This window comes from Platalea leucorodia (assembly GCF_965183815.1).
Source record: "Platalea leucorodia genome assembly, chromosome: W".
Lineage (NCBI taxonomy): Eukaryota > Metazoa > Chordata > Aves > Pelecaniformes > Threskiornithidae > Platalea > Platalea leucorodia.
In genome coordinates, this window is record NC_138859.1 from 13,272,151 (window position 1) to 13,291,395 (window position 19,245).

Genomic DNA, 19,245 nt, shown 5'->3' on the forward strand with positions numbered 1-19,245 from the left:
GGGGCCGCAGGGCAGCCGCGGCGGCGGCGGGGGGGGGTCGGGCCGGCCGCCGCGGCGGGAGGTCGCAGCCGTCGCAGGGCTCTCCGCAGCACCGCGCTCATCCCGCGCGCAGCCCGCCCGCAGCAGGGATGGAGAGCGCTGGCCAGCCCCTTGGCCGAGGGGGCAGCCCGGAGGAGCTACCGGGCGCCTCCCGATCCCCACCCCCAGTGCTCGTCCCCGAGCCAGGCGGGGGCGGTGGCGGGAGGGGGCGGGTCAGTCCCGGGCCGTGCCAGGGCGCCCCGCGGAGGCAGGGGCCGGGCCGGCCGGGGGTGTCGCTCGCAGCGCTGCTCACCGCGGCCCGCCTCCTCCCCGCGTTATAAAAGTGCGGGCTGAGCGCTCGGGTTATCTTCTGCTTCGTGCCGAGTCGTCTGGGTAGTCTCAGGTAGCCAGCGTCCTTTGGCGAGGAAAATGCTGCCGATCAGGAAGACCACGAAACAGGGCAAAAGGATAATTCCCCCACCTCCCTCCCCTGCTCGGCCCCGGTCCCCTGCTCTCGGCGGGCCCGTTCCCCTGTCCGGCGTGGGGGCAGCGGCGGGCGCTGGGAGGGGTGCCCCTGCCGCGGTGCGGGCGCTGCCCTAGCGGGACCACGCGGTAGGGCAGAGGCAGCCTCGCGCCGGTGCTGCGAGGCGCGCAGGCGGGGAGCGGCGGGAGCTTCCCAGCGGCACAGGGCAGAGCTCGACTCTGGGTCGGGCTGGGGCTCCGCTGTACCCGGCCGCCTCTCCCGCCCCCTCGGGGTCCTGCCCGGAGGCTTTCCTGGGGAGCTGCTGCAAAACTGGCACAACCCGCAAACCGCACTTAACCTCCAAGTAAGGTACTCGGTATTTCTGCGGGTAAGGGCATATTGTGAAAAGCTAAAGTAAAGACGTAATAATAACTATACCTATTCAGCATCAAACCATTAAAGACATTTGGACACTGTTATGAGATAGATAGATTAGATTCAACTTAATGCTGTAACAGCTCACAGAATCTTGATTTCTCTCAACACATAGATTGAAGCCACCAAAGTTCAAAACCATTTTGCTTAATATTATTTGATATGCAAACTAAGCAGTGCTCACAACACATTAAAATTGTAAATATTGTAAGCATAAACCTTCATTGGATGGGATTCCTGTCTCCAGCGTCCTGACAACTCTAAAAGCCCCAAATTGCTCTTCCCTTTATTTATATGACTGAATACCAACAGTGTTTGTAATAGGAGCGCAGTCTCCAATATATGCATGCCCTTCGCACTCTCATTTAGCTAAAGAAATAAGCCAGTATAAAAGGTTATTCAGGCATCAGCCATTCTGGCCATCAAGATAAACATTTGAGCAATATCTAAATCAGACTCTCTGACATATACCAGTACTGCTACCCTGCAGTGCTGCTTGGGAGGGTCAGTGGAATCATGTATTCTACCTTCTGTTTGGAAGGACAGTATTATTAGTAGGACACTGGACACTTCTTACTCAGAACTGTTTTTATTTGGTTTTATATGTAGCATATAAGTCTAGAGTAAGAGAACAGAAGGATATGGGAAGAAGTCTATGAACTCTATGCCTTTCAGGTAGCTCAGTTATAAAGGAAGGAGGTGAGGAGGTATTTGTTCTGCTGCTTATTTTTTGGCACATGCCACCTAACTTCAGACACCTAGCAGAAGGCAATTGCCCTAGGTTCTCCTACAGGCAATGGACAGAGATAAGCCTTTCTTGAGGGCTCACTTAAGATCTGAATAGTTATTTTGAGATGCTTTTTTTCTCTCCACCGATGGAAAGATAGGATATAGGTAGACCAAGCAGGCTTTTCACTTATATGGTTCGGTTACATTCTTAAAGTTGGTTGGGGGAATATCTTCATACAGTCATTTGCACTCCTTCCGTGGATAGATGTATGGACTGTGGTGCAACTTTGTTCATGGTAGCAAAAGTGAAGCAGTGAAAAGATGGCTCAAAAAAGCCCTGGTTAGCTTTTTACAGATACTATTTCTTGTTATTTAATACCAGATCTGTGTACTACTGGATCACTTGACAGTACAATTTTGATCTGGATTGGGCATGAGCACACAGTTGTAGTTCTCTGGGGCAGAACAAAACAATGTTGATGCTGAACTCATGCTAGCTATATGCTGTTTGAACCAATGGTATTTTATCCAGTATAGATAAAGTAAAAATGGTGTGAAGAGATGATATCAGACCTATAATAAAGTCCGCAAAAAAGTTATTTCCATTTTGAGCCAATCTGAACTGACAAAGTAAGTTTAAGCACTTTGTGCTTTATAGTTATGTCACCTGCTATTAGATGCCCTGATGCTAGGTTTAATATATCACAATATATTATATATTAAGATACCACAATCTATTCAGTCATGGCTTATGTTGCTTCTGTGTGTCAAAAGTGAAGATTATTTTAAAGTGCAGTTTAAAAAAGCTAGAACTGTGAAGGGAAACTGCTGTTAAATCCTAGAAGGGACTTGAAAAAAAAAACCTGTTGATTGTAGTGCATTTAAATATATCTATATATTGTGTCAACATGTATCTATTGTAATGTAATCTTCAGTTAACAAGCAACAACTGAGGTTGCTTATACATTTAAGATTTTTTTTTTTTGTTTTCCCCTCTGCACTCCTGTTCTCTGCATATTAAACTTCTGAAGCAGGCTCTGTCTGTAAAAGATTCCTTGGCAGGCAGAGGAAGCAGGGACTCAACCAGTGATCCCTTGGGTGCCTTTCTCTGGCCCCATTTGAGGCATTCTGTTACAACTGCAAATTAGTTAATTGCAAACACAATCTTTACAAAGCCTCCTGACATTTACACTTACAACAGAATTGCCCTAATAGACAGGCACGACTTGTAGACTTATTGAAAATTACTGAGTTTTGGAGACTGAGTATTGTAGATTGAGTTTTGCCCTGGTCCTGCTGAAATAAAGATAAAAGCTTGCACTTTTTCTTAACGTTGTAAAGTTAATTACGTCAATATTTTGGAAAGTCCAGAATGTGCAATGGAATGTGATGCAGACATCTGCAAGCCAACACTTGGCCTAGCTCATATATCTGCACAGCAACACTGTGCAGAGAAGCCCCATCACCTTGCTGCTATGTCAGTGCCTGGGCCAAAAACGCCGACCCTCTCAGCCAGGCTTTGTGGCCTCCAAGTAGCCTTACACTGCTATGCTTGGTACTGGAACTGGCATAGTTGGCACAGTGCACCTTCTTGTTGGAAAGGCATACTCTCATGCTGCCTAAAGGGCAGTGCTGAGATGTTATAAGTGTTTTTCTTTCCTGGATGTATGGTGTGAGATAATTGAATGAATGAAGGAGAAATTATCAAGAAAGATAATCTACTAAAGGTTGGAGGCTAATTGTTAAAAAACCCTTCCTCTCAACACAAAAAAACACACTCAACTCTATGTCCGCAAGGTGCTTTTTTTTCCCCTACTCCCTCAAATTTCATCTACTGAAACGCTAGTAGGCCATCAGGAAAAGATAACTATGGACAGCAATTTCAGTCTTACCTTTGATTTTTTAAAATCTTTTTCTGTACCCACTACCTTTGTTAATGTAATGGGTCTGCATTAATCCACTTTTTAAAGTCAAATAGAATTATGTTTGTAATCTACTGGCAGAATTTAGTACTATTTAGTATAACAGCAAGGTACTTTTTTGAAAATTTGAACAATCCAATGAAGCAATGAAAGGAATACAAAAAATAATATGTATTAGGTGCAATCAATATATTTTGTATTCATGTTTTTCATTTTACAAAAAAAAATAATTACCACTTTCCTTGTGTTAGTGTAGAGTTCAAGGCAGAAGCAAGGTTAATCACAGGGTGCTGTAAGGTTTGTAATTTGGCATCTTAAAACATTTCTGGGCTGTGCAAAAGAAGCAGGATTTTCTTTCATTTTGTAAGTCTAGGTAAGGAAACCCAGGCCAGTGAAAAGTCTGTCAGAAAATGGAGGCCAGCATTCTGAGATGTGTCTTATTTGCTAGGAAAATGTTACATGCTTACTTTTTTTGATGCTTGTTGTGCCATCTTGTGTCACAAGCTACTTGTGCTGAGGCTCTGTCATGATGGCATTTGTAGCTAAAGAGCAAATGAGCTAATGAAGAGGTCAGTGATACTAGTGTTTCATTTTAAAAAGTTTCACATATATTTTACAGGAGAATTTGAGACTGTGTTTTACTTTCATAGGAATGGAATTAGACCATTGACTTCTAGTTCTGGGGACTATATCTCTGGAATACAATAAACTGAATAATTAAAAGTCTTATGTAATATATATGCATATATTAACGCCTTATGTTGTAAAACAGATCACCTACTATTCTTTAAAGAGAATTTCAAGAAGGAAATGGATTACTTCTTATTATTATGGCAAAGATGTTTCTGGTAGCCCACAAATAATTATATCTGCTTTGCAAATACAGGAAATGTCAACAAAGGAAGCCCACAAAACTGAAGAACTGTAATTATTAACCTTTCTTCCTGCTTTCTGCAGGGTATTCTAGAGCGTTTAGATGCTGGAGAATTTGTGATTGGAGATGGAGGATTCGTCTTTGCTCTTGAAAAGAGGGGGTATGTAAAAGCTAGGCCTTGGACTCCCGAAGCAACGGTAGAACACCCAGAAGCAGGTCAGTTTTACTGGGAAATGGTGATTCTATAGTGAAGGTAAACATGGTTGGATAAATAATAAATATATAGGAACCTGTAGTGGGTTGCTTGACAATGTAGAATTACACACTGTTAAGAATAGTCTAAGAATCTATAGACCCCCTAATCATCGTACCCCTTATTCTTGCTCTAACACTGGTCAAAAGCAGTTGGTTGGGAAAGAATATGAGTAGTGCAAACATACAGTGATACCTCTCCAGAATGCTTTCCCAGTCTTCAGTAATTTGTAACCCAGGGACTTTTTGACACAGATATGGTATCTTTGTATTTAATAACATTCAGTGATTTCTCTCTCATGGACATGTCCAGTCTGTCCTTGAGCTGATATCAAGTTTATCCTTCACAACATCTTGTGACAAAAAATTCTGCAGTTAACTATCTGTTTTGTTGTGTTCTGACCATTATAAATGAATACAGTTTGTTTATTAATTCCTTCAGGAAAACGGCAGCTTTTAATAAACAATGGAATGGAAGAGGAGTATTTAATGTATCTGGCTCCACTGTGAAATGAGGATTGATAAACCTCATAAGAACCTAAGAATTGCAATAAAATTGCATCAGTTGCTGTGCCAAGGGTGTTAACTCAACTTCTGCCTATCCCATTTAATGGAGTGACTGTCTACAGTGGAGGGGGGCAAAATGAGCAATCATTCTATGCCTTACAGCATAAAGATTATAGTGTTTAGCATAAATAGTGCAAAAGCAGGTGCTATTATCTATTTATGTATGCTTCATTACAATAAAGCATTTGCCCTAGTAATATCATGTGCAGTTAATCCCACAAGCTAATTCAGAATGTCCTGGGAAAAAAATTTTCTTTGTTCTGTCTTAAGTGTATGTCCTTCCAAATTAGTCTTTTTCCTCTATAAAGGGGGAAGAAGGAAGAAGAGGAGAAGGAGAAATAGAGATCTTAGCCCTCTCTATTACATTGCTTTGTACACCTTACCTATTTTTTCCCCTAATCCTTCTCAGCCTTCAAGTGTTACTTTGTGTAGCATGCCTAACTTAGGGTCATGGACAGCCTTAGATAATGCAGTGCTCCAGCAAAGGTTTAAAGGGTGATGACCTAATTTGTTGAACCTCATCTCCCAAAAATACATCCTATCACCTCTCTCTTTCTCTCCACCTGTACCTTTTTCTGCCCCTGCGCATTCCATCTTACAAATCGTAGCGCTTATACCATGCTCTTTGTTTCCCCTTTGCTTATTTCTTTTGTACCACAAAAGTCTTTGACCCTCTCCACATGCCTTCTCAGGAAGTGTAGGTCTCGGTCCATGGGGAATGCAAGACATTACCTTACATAGAGGCAGTTGCAGATGGCTTAAATAGGCTAAATTGGCACACAGATTTGTTTTAAACAAGTGATCAGTAGTCATAGGTTAGCCCCCTACTGATTTGCTAGAACATATTGCTCATGTCTGTAACATAACACTTTTATAAGCCCTTTGTAGGCTATTTATAAATACACCCTTAACTGGAAATGTGTTCATTTCTTTCAGTGCAGTGTGCTGCCTCCCCTCTGTTATTGCTCTTTGCTCCTGCATGCTCAAGGGTCATGTTATTTTGAAAGCAGGTGTAAAGAACAGAAGGACCAACTGTCTGAGCCAGCTGGTGTAAAAAACCATACAACTACCGGCCCTTCTTGTCTTTGTAAGGAATGAGGGAGGTTCTGAGATTGCAGCAAGGAATGATGGAGGGGAAAAAAAAAAAAAAGAAAGAAGAAAAAAAAAAAAGTGAGTTGAAGGCCATTATCTCCGTTACAAGGGAGGAGAAGTTTTGCCAGACTGACAAGTTTAGAAATGAGATCTAAATATTTCTTCTGAGCCAGATCAGGTATCTGAGCTACTGCTCTGTACTGAGCAATATGCATATGCACTTACTGCCCCCATCTGCTGTTAGCTTAAGTCTGTGTCTTTTGTGAAATGTCCAACTCATGGTAGATTGAAATGAAAACTCAGTGTTGTATGTCTGACTCCTAAAATGCATCAAATTTAATAATTGTTTAGCCTCATATGTGGCTGTTACCTCATTTCTCAAATAGTGGAAGAAAACATAGCTTCAGTAACATGCTAGAAGTCACACAAGAAGTAAATTAGAGTGGTTTGGGTTTTTGATAGCATCATGCAGACTACTGTGGGCTTGATAATACTAAGTGTATTCTAGTGGTAAAAATGATTTGCCTGGGATTGAATGAGATTCAGGCTGATACTTTACTTATAATGCTATTCTTTCCCTCCAAATGCAGACCCATTCAAGAGTCTGCTGTTCACATACCTGATAGTTTGGGATATAAAGTTCCTTATTCATACGTGTTAGATTATGTTTCATTTGCCTACCAATGTCTCCATCCTTATTCACACAAATCCCAAACATTCTTCTAGGAATGCAGGAACCATATTTAAAGAGCACTAACCATGGGGGTAAATAAATCTAGTTTATTATGGAAATGTCATAAAGCATTTGTGAAAATATTTGTAGATTATTTTTTCCTTTTCACATTTCCTGACTAGTGTTCATCAATGATTTTTCATGGGGGCGAATAGAAAAACAAACTACAGAACACTAGAAACATACAGAGACAGTCCTTTTAGTTGGGCTCAGTAGCCTGTTTTAATGATGTAGGAAAAAGAATACTCTCTGCACTAGGAATGTTTTGACTGTGTAAAGGCTGTAAAACTGAAATTTGATCCCGATAGTTCAGGCAAATTCCAGGGACTCTTTGAATTGTAGCTCTGCTAGAATCTATGTTCCTGGATAGTTCTTTGTGACTGCTGTGTTAAATCACAGTGTGGTTACCCAAGGCTGTAATTAGAAATGAAATACTGGTACTAGTAGAGAAAAGCAAGGGACACCACACTGTTCCTTCACTGAAAGCAGATGTGCTGCTGTGTGTGCAGATTGACTCTAGCAACTCAGACTACCGTTTGAGCCTCTCTGGCATAGAATGCTGTGTTTGTTGTAGCTGAAGGCAGTAATTTTATTCTCGTGACACATTAACATGTTTCCCTAATGACACAGATTGTCTGTAGACAATGAGGTATGATGAACCAAGACTTCAGGAAAGCTTTTCCAAACATCTGCCATAGAAACTGCAGTGTTCTCATGTCTCTATACAATATCTAGGGAATAAATTATTCCTGTATTTGCTATAAGCTGTTGAGCGTTTTAACTCTGTTTTACATGATAAGTAGTGTTCTAGAAATTATTATAATTATTGTTTTGTGGGTTGTTGTGGTTTAGCCCCAGCCACCAACTAAGAACCACACAGCTGCTCGCTCCCTCCCTTCTCCCTGATGGGGTGGGGGAGAGAATCGGAAGAGTGGAAGTGAGAAAACTCATGGGTTGAGATAAGAACAGTTTAATAACTGAAATAAAATAGTAGTAATAATAATATTATTATTAAAGCAAGTAATGCATGATGCAACTGCTCACCACCCACTGACCCATGCCCAGCCAGTCCCCGAGCAGCGATCCCTGCCCCCCGGCCAACTCTCCCCAGTTTATATACTGAGCATGACATCATATGGTACGGAATAGCCCTTTGGCCAGTGTGGGTCAGCTGTCCTGGCTGTGCCCCCTCCCAGCTTCTTGTGCACCTGGCAGAGCATGGGAAGCTGAAAAGTCCTTGACTAGTGTAAGCCCTACTTAGCAGCAACTAAAACATCAGTGTGTTATCAACATTATTCTCATCCTAAATCCAAAACACAGCACTGTGCCAGCTACTAGGAAGAAAATTAGCTCTATCCCAGCTGAAACCAGGACAGTATCCACCCCTTATTCTATACCATCTATGTCATGCCCAGGTCCTATCCTTTCCAATACATTCCAATTAATCACCACCACTTTTCCAGTCTTTTGATATGTACACACAGATATCATTCCCTTAGTCCATGGGCCATCCCTCTAAAATGTCCGTTGAGTTCATTCGGTCCATGACTTTGGGCTTCATCTCTCATAACAGTCCTATAGGGCAGGAGAGATGGTGTGTGGTGTTGGGTTGTTGCATGCTGAAGCCAGTTATGGTTCTATCACCGCTGCACTTTGCTCGGTTCCATCAAAGTTCATTCTTCATTAATCTGGGTGATTCTTACTGTGATTCTGTTGATATAGCATATAGCCACCATAGAAGTGATGACATACAGTATTATATAGCAATTAACATCATACCATTCAGTTCATTGGCTATTTTCACCCAAAATCAAATCCCCTTGAGGTACACATTGCAGTGCATGTTTCGCATTCATGGATAACCTGTGCAATAGCGTCCATGGTCAGGTCCAGCCCTCGATCGCGAGCCCATTTGTCTGTTGCATCTCTTCCTTGATGGCCTGAGGTGTCATGGGCCCACCGAGCTATAAACAATCCACCCTCATGTTGCCAGTCCAGATCCACCTGAGCCACTTCAATCTTAGCAGCCCGATCCACCTGCTGGTTGTTTTGATGTTCTTCAGTGGCCCGACTCTTGGGTACGTGAGCATCTGAATCTACTGATGAACTAAATATAGAAATCTTCAGTCATTCTTAGCAGAGAATAACTAAGAAGGAAGTTTTCTACCTAATGTTCTAAGAGTGGGAAGAAAGGAATTCTACACAGACTGGGGTACTGCTTCTACTCCCTCATAATGGCTCTTCTAGTAAACACAGTATCACTTCTTTTACAGTAACATTAATTCAATAAACATTTAGTTTTGGGATAATAATAGTAATAACTGTACCAAACATCTCTTCTTTGTCTCTTTTAATTCTTTGCAGTTTGTCAGCTTCACCGGGAATTCCTCAGAGCTGGATCCAATGTTCTGCAGGCATTCACATTTTATGCCAGTGAGGACAAACTAGAGAACAGGGGCAATTATGTAGCTGAGGAAATAAGTGTGAGTAAAATACTATTTTGATGGAGATATGAAATAAGTGTATTCATTTCAAAAGGTTTAATAGAAAGAATTATCAAGTATTTTCACAGTTTGTCATAACAGTTTTGGTTATATTTGAGGACCAAAGAATGAGATGGTGCAATTTCAGAATTTGGAATAGTAAGAAAGACAAGGTTAAAGGGGAAAGAAAAAAAAAAAAATAACAAAATGGGGCAAAGATGAAGAGAGGAAAAAGGATGCCCACATCTTATTTTTCCCATCTGAGGAGATAGTTTACTGGAGTTTTCATACAAAGTATAGGGAGGACTAAATGCACAGAGAGCAAAATCAATTGTAAAAAAAGAAATGCTTTAGCATCCAGAGAAACAAATCAACTGCAAAAATGGTGAAGAATCCTGGAGAATAATGACTTGCTAATAAGAACTGAATGTTTTTTTAGGACCATGTCTTCAATAAAATATCAACTAAAAAATCCAAGGTATACACTGTGGTCAGTATTCCCCTTCTCATGTGTAAGGGTAATCTGGTACAGTAACAGAAGTACTGTGTTGGTGTTTTCTTACCCCCTACACAGAGGAGTTGTAGGATGTTGGGTGCCTTCACTAGATGCAGGCCCCATCTCCACTGGGACTTCTGGCACAAACATTTCTAGATAGTTCCTTTGAGACTAGAAGATTTGTCGTTGGGTGTTTTCTCTGATCTTTTCCCCTTTGGTCCTATTGTCTATTATTTCAGCCTCTGGAAAATAGAGAAGATTCTCCAGGGCGCAGAGAGGAAGGAATATATTTATGTGAAGATATCCCAAGTCAGAAACTAGAGCAATCTGGACACTAGGGAAACACTTGAGGCTTAATTAAGAGGTTAAGACATTAAAATGTCATATGACCAAATTTATCTGAAATGCTGTACCTTTACATTCAATAGATGCAACATCGAAATGTCTGAAGTGATATCCCAGAAACATAGTGCCTCTGGAACTAGCCATGCTGCAACGAAAAATGATAAGAGGGGTTGGGAAAGCAACTGGAAACTGGAATGCATTGCAGCAAAACTTTCAAGCTTGATTTGCTGCCAGTTCTAGAAGCAGTTTCCTCCAGGCTCTAACTGGTTTATGGCTCCAGCTCCTGGTGTTCCCAAACACGTACCTGAGCAGAAGTGCAAATGGAAGACACTCTGTCAGCAATAGCCTTAAAAATCATCTGGATGTTTTGAGGCAGCCATGGAAAACTTCAGCTGAGAGAAACCTATGTAGATTCTAAGTAGCCCATGGGCCACAAAGAAACCTGCTCTAATCAGTCCTTGTTATCTATCCCAAATAATGATTCTTTTCCAAAAATCTTTTTTTCCCAGCTTAACCTCTTTCACAAGCTGTTCTAGTCATCCTGGTTTGGGTATACAGGGAATGTGTCTTTCAGTCTAGGTGATTAATTAATCATATATAGTGATAAGTTTCCCTTTGCTATTCTTAAATTGGTAACTTTAACATCAGGTAATTAATGACATCCTTTTAAAAGTGCCTTAAATGACTCTATATCATATCATAGCTTAAATTTTGAAAATTATCAAAATACTAAAATAATACATTAAGAAACAGAATGAAAAATCAATTGAAATTACTACTCTTTTTTTCCATCCACAAAATCTCAGAATAGAAGCAGACACTTAAGTGTAACTAACTAACTTATTTTCTAAGAGGAAAAAAAAATTCTGCTTCACACCAAATATTTGCTTTTTTATAGACTATTTGTGTAAGATGTATTAAAGGTAATATGTTTTTGTATTAGTGTTTGATAATATGATAACTTATAAGTTGCAAGAAATCTGTTTCTTAATGTTTGTTATTTTTTTGAAAAATGCTGATCTTCCTAATCAATATTATAGAAAAATACATTTAAATTATAAATGAATATGAAGAAGTCTTTTGTCCTTTTTGTGCTCTGAAATTACATGCATATCTCTGACCAGGTAAAAATGATGTAATCTATATTCATATAGTGCCAGAAAGTGAATGAAGCTGCTTGTGACATTGCAAGAGAAGTGGCTAATGAAGGTGATGCTTTAGTGGCTGGAGGACTCAGTCAAACACCATCATACTTAAGCTGCAAGGATAAAGCAGAGGTTAAAGCAGCCTTTCGAAAGCAACTAGATGGCTTTATGAAGAAGAATGTTGACTTCCTAATTGCAGAGGTAAATCTGTAAAAAAGTACATGCCTTCAGCTGGCACAGTGTGTTAACTTTAAGATGTCTAGTCTACTTTAGGGAATACAAGTATATATTGCTTCCTTCTTTAAAATTTTCTGTTATACTTTTATTCCAGTAGAATCAGATGTTTTCTAAATGCACAGCAGTATCTGCAAGCGTCCTAGAATAGGACCTTGAACCCTAAATTTCTATCATCTCAGTCAAGTCAAATTCTGTACCAGTACAAAGAGGATAGATTAATGTGATCTTGATTAGTTCCTGTTTCCTCCTGTACTCCGTAAGTAACCAACCCATGGTGACTTTTCTAGATGAAAATAGTTCTTCAGGGATAAATCCCTGATTAACCCCCTGTATGGGCATTCTTATTCTGAAACATGAGTATCTTTTTATTTTGGATTTAGTTTTCCTTCTGACTTTTTAAAATCCTTTTTTAACTGTGTGGTCAGTGAACTCAACTGAATTCTGTTAGTGTAAATCAGAAAAGAATCAAGTCATTGTATTGCTGGTGAATTTGGGGTCTGGATTAATGTGTTTATGTTTCATCTCCAAGAAACGAAAGTAGTCCACTTTTAATTTCTTTCAGTATTTTGAACATGTTGAAGAAGCTGTCTGGGCTGTTGAAGTCCTAAAAGAATCTAGGAAGCCAGTTGCAGCTACAATGTGCATTGTCCAGAAGGAGACATGCATGGCGTGCCCCCCGGACAATGTGCTGTCCGACTGGTAAAGGCTGGTAAGAATCTGTTTTAATCTGCACTTTAAAAGTATGGAACAAAGTTAAGTCCTTAATCATTGAGATAAATGGATGTGTATCTCAAGTAGATAGCTTCCCAATTATACTTGATGAAAGTTTTGAGCCTGTGGAAGAGTTTCTATGTGTACTTTACTAGAGCAGTCCTGTAAAAAAAAGTATGAAAATGCAGCTATAAAATCCTTATTAACCAGGATGGTATTGGGAGCAATAGCCACAGGCAGCTGATACTGAGTAGAACAAAATCCTAAAACTATTCAAAGTTGATTACAGACCCAGCCCCAAATTCTGGGCTCAGGATTATGAAACATAAGCAGAATCCAAAGCCGCCTTTGATTCTCTGCTCATGTTTTTAGAAATGTGTGGAGCACAGTTCAAATCCAGGATGAGAGAATAAGAGAATGAAAAAATTAATCTTATTGCCTATCAAATGCTGTGTTTTCTGCAGGACAAAGGGAAGGGCAGAAGGAATTAATCAGGGGCATGATGGACCGACCATACAGGGGTTTTATTATATCTGTTCTGAACTACTCTTTTCCTTTGGAGTTAAGAGTTGAAATCCAAAGGCAGAACCTGTGTTAGGAACCTGTTAGCTATTTGTATATGTGGCTGTACATAATCAGTCTTCACTGATTGAGCACTGATGAGAAAAGCAACTGCATGAGGGTGGGAGATGTGATTCCTCATCAGGAAGGTAAAGAGTGCAACTGAGATGTAAATGGAATGATCAGCCTCAGGAGAGTTGAGGCTGGCTCTAATCCAACTACCTTGTTGTCGTGGTTTAACCTCAGTCGGCAACTAAGCACCACACAGTCACTCGCTCACCCTCCTCCCCTTCCTGGTGGGATGGGGGAGAGAATTGAAAAAAAAAGTAAAACCTGTGGGTTGAGATAAAGACAGTTTAATAGGACAGCAGGAAGAGATATCATCATCATCATCATCATCATCATCATCATCATCATCATCATCATCATCATAAAAGAATATACAAAACAAGTGATGCACAATGCAATTGCTCACCACCTGCTGACCAATGCCCAGCCTGTCCCCGAGCAGCGATCCCTGCCCCCCGGCCAACTCCCCCAGCTTATATACTGAGCATGACGTCATATGGTACGGAATAGCCCTTTGGCCAGTGTGGGTCAGCTGTCCTGGCTGTGCCCCTTCCCAGCTTCTTGTGCACCTGGCAGAGCATGGGAAGCTGAAAAGTCCTTGACTAGTGTAAGCACTACTTAGCAGCAACTAAAACATCAGTGTGTTATCAACATTATTCTCATCCTAAATCCAAAACACAGCACTATGCCAGCTACTAGGAAGGAAATTAGCTCTATCCCAGCTGAAACCAGGACGCTTGTGTTCATAGTGCTGGTGTACAGATGGACTGCTCTGCTTATGGAGTGCTGTGGCTAAGAACTTTCACCTCCCACTTCCTAGGGAGATGTGACTTGAACTTATTTATTTTCCTCCTCCTAGGTGCTTCTATTGTTGGAGTCAACTGCCATTTTGACCCAGATACCTCCCTGGAAACTGTGAGACTGATGAAAGAGGGCTTGCACGCTGCTAAACTGAAAGCTCACCTGATGTCCCAACCACTTGCTTTCCATACACCTGATTGTGGGAAGCAAGGATTTATTGACCTTCCAGAATTTCCCTTTGGTAAGACAAGGGTATCTTTTTTTTTTTTTTTTAATTTATTTACTGTCTGTTCCTTTTTTTCCCCTAGCTTTTAGCAAAGCTGAAACTGCAAGGCATCCTCCTGTACAATAGGATCAGTCTCAATTATCCTGTCTGGCATTCTGCATAGATGGATTGGGTTAAAGATCATCCAGATAATGAGAGTATTTCAGCAGTATCACAGCATGTGACTGAAAGTGAAATTATGATGAAAACAGTTAAAGTGCCACAACCTAAATCAATTAAAAAAAAATGTTGTTTTTTTTTTTCTTGTGCTATAGAACCTTGTTCAGGACAGCTGTAAAATAGTCCAAAGAAATTAACAAGAGCAAATACACTAAAAACAACCCAGACTTTAAATGCCTTTGGACTGGAGCTCCCCAGCATTCTCGGTTGTGACGTCTAGCCCATGAGCCCTATAATGTTTACCTGCATAGGGATTTAATGTATAATGCATATGCGGAGCTGGATCATTAGTATAGGTGCATGATTCTTGCACTCATAATGGTTCAGTCTTGCAAGTGTAACTGTCTAAGATAAGTGAGATTAGAGAGAAAGCAGAAGAGGGAATATGTTCTTTGATGTTGCTTACAAATGGATTAGCAGTTTGGAGATGGATTCATCACTCTTATGCTCAGCAGAAATTCTACCCAAAAGACCGAAAGATTCAGCCACTTTATGTGTATATAAGGCTTGTGTATTTAGGGCTTATTCCCACCTGGGATGTAGAAGGTCACATCCTCTTAAGATAAGAGGAAAAAAGCAGCCTAAACATTTTAAAATTGATTAGAAAAATGCCTTCATTTTCAGATATCATACATTCTTCTTTTTTTCAAGATCAGCCTATAAAATAAGGTATTAAAACAACTGAAACTTGAATTTTTAGGAAAAAAAAAAAAAGATATGGATGTGATTTTCAGGAAGATATTTTATTTTAAAAGTCCTCTCTACGTAAATGAAGGAAAAAGAATAAAGCATGAGCCTGAGGCATTCATTAGATAATAACAACATGTCTGGGTTCTGAAAATACTCTGGGATGTTTAAAAGTGTCAGGAACTCATTTATCCTATTCATTCCTTCGTATAACTCCTCTGATTGCAAGCAAAAATGATAGAACAGATGCAGTAAGTAATCAAGTTAATTGAAGGATTCACTCTTTGGTTTGTTATGGTTCTTGGTTTGTATGTTATAAGCAAACTGTATGAGATGTCAGTTTTCAGAAATTTCATGAGTCAATTGGAGAAGCCTGGTTCTGTGAATGTTTGCACTACCCAGAAGGAGCAACTGATCACTTGATGGCAGAGAAGTAGTTTGGTAAATCATTGTTAAACTGACCCAGTTGACTCTGCTTTTTGTGGAAGGCAATATGCACAAAGAGGCATTTAGGTATTTGAAGTGTACATAACCTCTGTACAGGCCAACAAGATCTCAGTTTCTAGAAAAGCATTGGCTATGTTGTATTGGCAAACTCCAGCATCTAGATACCAGCAGTATTTATTTATCTTTAGAACTTTTTCCAGTTTTCTGTGTTTTCCCTTCTGTGTTACTGCAATTGCTCTCAAATGTCACCAGTTAAGCAAGGACAATGTTTTAGACAGAAAAGTCCTGGTCAGTCAAAGCATACCCAGTTATCTCAAGAGTAGACGTACAGAGGGGCTAAATCTAGGCGCACATTACAATCTTCTCATCAGAAGTTGATGAAAATTTCAATATCTTTTTACTGTAAATGATAACATAAACTGTTAAGCTAGAGATATTTAATTCTGAATAAAGCCAAGAAAAATACTGTACATTGACAGGCACGGAAAATAGAATGTTAGTCATTTTTGGGAGGGGGGAAGAAAACCCCACAAAACGTGATCTATGTGGCAACTTCTTTTCGTAGCATACTGCTTGTTTTCAATCACCATGTTTCACCATGTGTGGCCAGTTCTTATGGCGGAGTCTATCCATGTTTCTTCAGAGCTGTTAGGTTGGTGCTGTCCTTATGCTCCTGAAACACAAGGACTGATTGTGACAGGGTGGGTGACGGAGAAGACAGGGAAACACCCTATACTGTTCTCCTGGAGTTTAGTTGCTTATACGGGTATAAATTGAGTGCAAGATGCTGCATTCTTACTGTTGATCGTTTTGTATCAATTTTGCATTAGCTTTTTAATGATATATGAGAGACAAGGAAATCATGAATTGATGCTTCTGATGCTTTCTCTCACATCTGCAGGACTGTACACAAACTTTTATTTAAACAGCTTTCTAAGATAGCTTAATCTGGTTTTCCTTCTGATATTAGACCATCTATTTTTCCGTTGTCCAGTCTTTCCCTCTGAGACCAATAATTTTCTGTTTAAGACCATTTCATTTTTTTCCCTTCTGTTTTTTATTTTCTGACTCTGTCTCTTTAACTACTCACTGGACTTTGAGCAGATCTGCTTTGCATCACCTTCTTGCATATTAGGCATTTCTGGGACAGGATGTAGGAAGAAGAATCCTACTTCTGCTGTGGTGCTGGAACCTTACTACCTCACCACGGCTTCTTTGCCTAGAGGAATGTTCAGTGCCCAGACATCATGCTGCACTCTCCTCATAACCAAGCTGATTCATCTCCTGCAGATGTGCATAAAGAAGTGGGAGGATTTTTATTCCTTTATTCCTGTATTTTTATTCCTTCAAGTTTCTTCTCCAGTCCCTGGTCTTTTCTTTCCAGTTCTGCAACTCCTGTGCCTCCTTCCCTTTCAGGTGTGCTTTTCCTTGTTCTTCTCACTTTCTGTTCCTTTCCTTCCACACGTCTTTCCTCTCAGCTCTGGCGTCCCTCCGCTCTGCTTACCACAACCTGCAACACGAAGAGGGGTTCAAAAGAAAGGTTGCATCTTAGCCATCCTAAGTCATCTACACACAGAACTTTCCACAAGGAAGTGGCTTGAGGCAGCAAACTGCTTATGGATGGGCTTATAACTAAGTAAGGGATGGGCTAAGAAATAGCTACAGATCCCAGCTGTCAGCGAAACAACTGCCTGCCATTAGCTGGTCATGGAAAAAAGTGTAGTAAGCATTCCTGAGGAATAACAAGCAGGCTTATTCCTGTTGCAGGTAGGCTGATGATACCTTCTCCTTTCACAGATTAGAGTACTGTAATCAGATTTCCCAGATATTGATTGTTCATTAAGAACTCTTTGGACTTGTGGGCATAACATTGAAAGTGCTCCAGTACTTCAGCTAAGAACTCTGGCAGAATGGCAAGCATGTGACTTAGGGCTTGATCAGTCTCAGAAGATATTAGGTGCTGTTTTTCAAAGCCAAAGCAGCTTACAACAAGCATAGCTCAGCAAAGCATAACAGAATCTAAAAGCTAGACTCCTGAAAGTTTGCATTATTAATTCTAGCTCAGACAGCTCAAACATCTACATCTACAACCAGTTTTGCAAATAGTGTGCAAGTGTCTCAATAATGTGATTTCTTACAAAAAAATGCGGTGAACTGGAGCATGGTGAAAATTTAAGATATGAATGTCTTTGCAGGTCTGGAGCCAAGAATTGTAACTAGATGGGATGTTCAAAAATATGCAAGAAAGGCCTATGATTTAGGAATTCATTTCATTGGAGGCTGCTGTGGATTTGAGCCATATCACATCCGAGCAATAGCTGAGGAGCTGGCTCCTGAAAGAGGATTTTTGCGAGAAGCTTCTGAGAAACATGGCAGCTGGGGCAATAACCTGAGCATGCATACCAAACCCTGGGTCAGAGCAAGGTATGTATATCTGAACTGGAAAGCACACCAGCACCCTCCTTATAAAGGCTTACATTGGTCCATGCAGCAGACTAGCTTAACCAATATGGAGGTCTAAATATAACCGTAAACATTCTGTGTTAATAATTTTGAAGAATTAAATTTGATCTGGGAGCAGTAAAAGGGGCAAAGGGGCAGTAGGAGAGCTACAAAAATTCTCATCCCTCTTCAAAATGAACATTTGGTCTGAATTAATGTGAAAGTAATGAAAGTTTTGTAATATTTCCTTTTCTTTCTTTAGGGCAAGAAGAGAATACTGGGAGAATCTGAGGCCTGCTTCAGGCAGGCCATATTGTCCTTCAGTCTCAAAGCCAGATGGCTGGGGGGGGGGGGGGTAACCAAAGGAACCAGAGAGCTGATGCAACAGAAAGAAGCAACAAGTGAACAACAGCTGAAAGAGCTCTTTCGGAAACAGTTGTTCCAATCCACTGCAGTTGTCTAAATGTTAGAATGATTTATCTACAGACCATCTCATGCTTCACAAGAAAAATCTGTGAAGATGAGTGCCCCGTTGATTTATCAGTTAACATCTAATGAAAGAGACAAAATGCAAAAATAATGTGATTACAGATTAATATGTCAAACTGATAATAAAATCTTTCTCTGGACGAATAGTTTAGAGAAGACACAGTCAGAAGGAGTTTTGGATTCTCATAACAACTGAGCTTCTTGTTAGCTAGGTGCCATCAACTGGGTAGACACAGAAATACGTGGAAAGTAATAATTGACTCAACTCACCTGTGAAAAGAGAAAAAGCCATCTATAAATACAGTATCCATGGACTTCCACTCCTGAGTCTGTTTTCAGTTTGGGATTATGTAGGAATTTCCTCAGGATTTGTTGAAGGCTACTTCAGGGACACACAAGCTGCCAATGCTTCAGACACACAGTTATCTGTAGCCACTTTCTTGACTTCAAGAGAATAAAAGTAAACTAGAAAAATGCATCTTATAAATGGAATCAAAAGATAAGGAAAATGAGAATGAGCTCTTGCAGGAATTTCTTACATGCAGGAACTTTTAGGAAAGAAAAATGACAGGTAAATAACTCACTGTTTTTGTCTCAGGGTACCATGTACACAAGATTTACTTCTCTGGAGACTAAAACGGTTAAGAGATTATTCTGAAATTTTGAAAAGTCAAATAAATTAAAAGTAATATGATGGAATAGTATTGTATTATCTTCACACCTTAAATCATGAGAGCTCAAACAGAATAACGTATCTCCAGTAAACCACTGTAATTTTCAAATGATCCAGCTGATTTCTGGA

At 40.3% G+C, this 19,245-nt stretch overlaps 1 pseudogene across 1 annotated transcript; it reads left to right on the forward strand.

Annotated features, from left to right (window-relative positions):
• The first annotated feature begins 447 nt into the window (after positions 1-447).
• Positions 448-18,417, forward strand: LOC309601765 (betaine--homocysteine S-methyltransferase 1-like; annotated as a pseudogene). The gene is made up of 8 exons: positions 448-486; positions 4,525-4,657; positions 9,450-9,568; positions 11,564-11,755; positions 12,354-12,500; positions 13,992-14,174; positions 17,708-17,936; positions 18,217-18,417. The product of its transcript is annotated as a betaine--homocysteine S-methyltransferase 1-like (transcript).
• Positions 18,418-19,245: the final 828 nt, after the last annotated feature.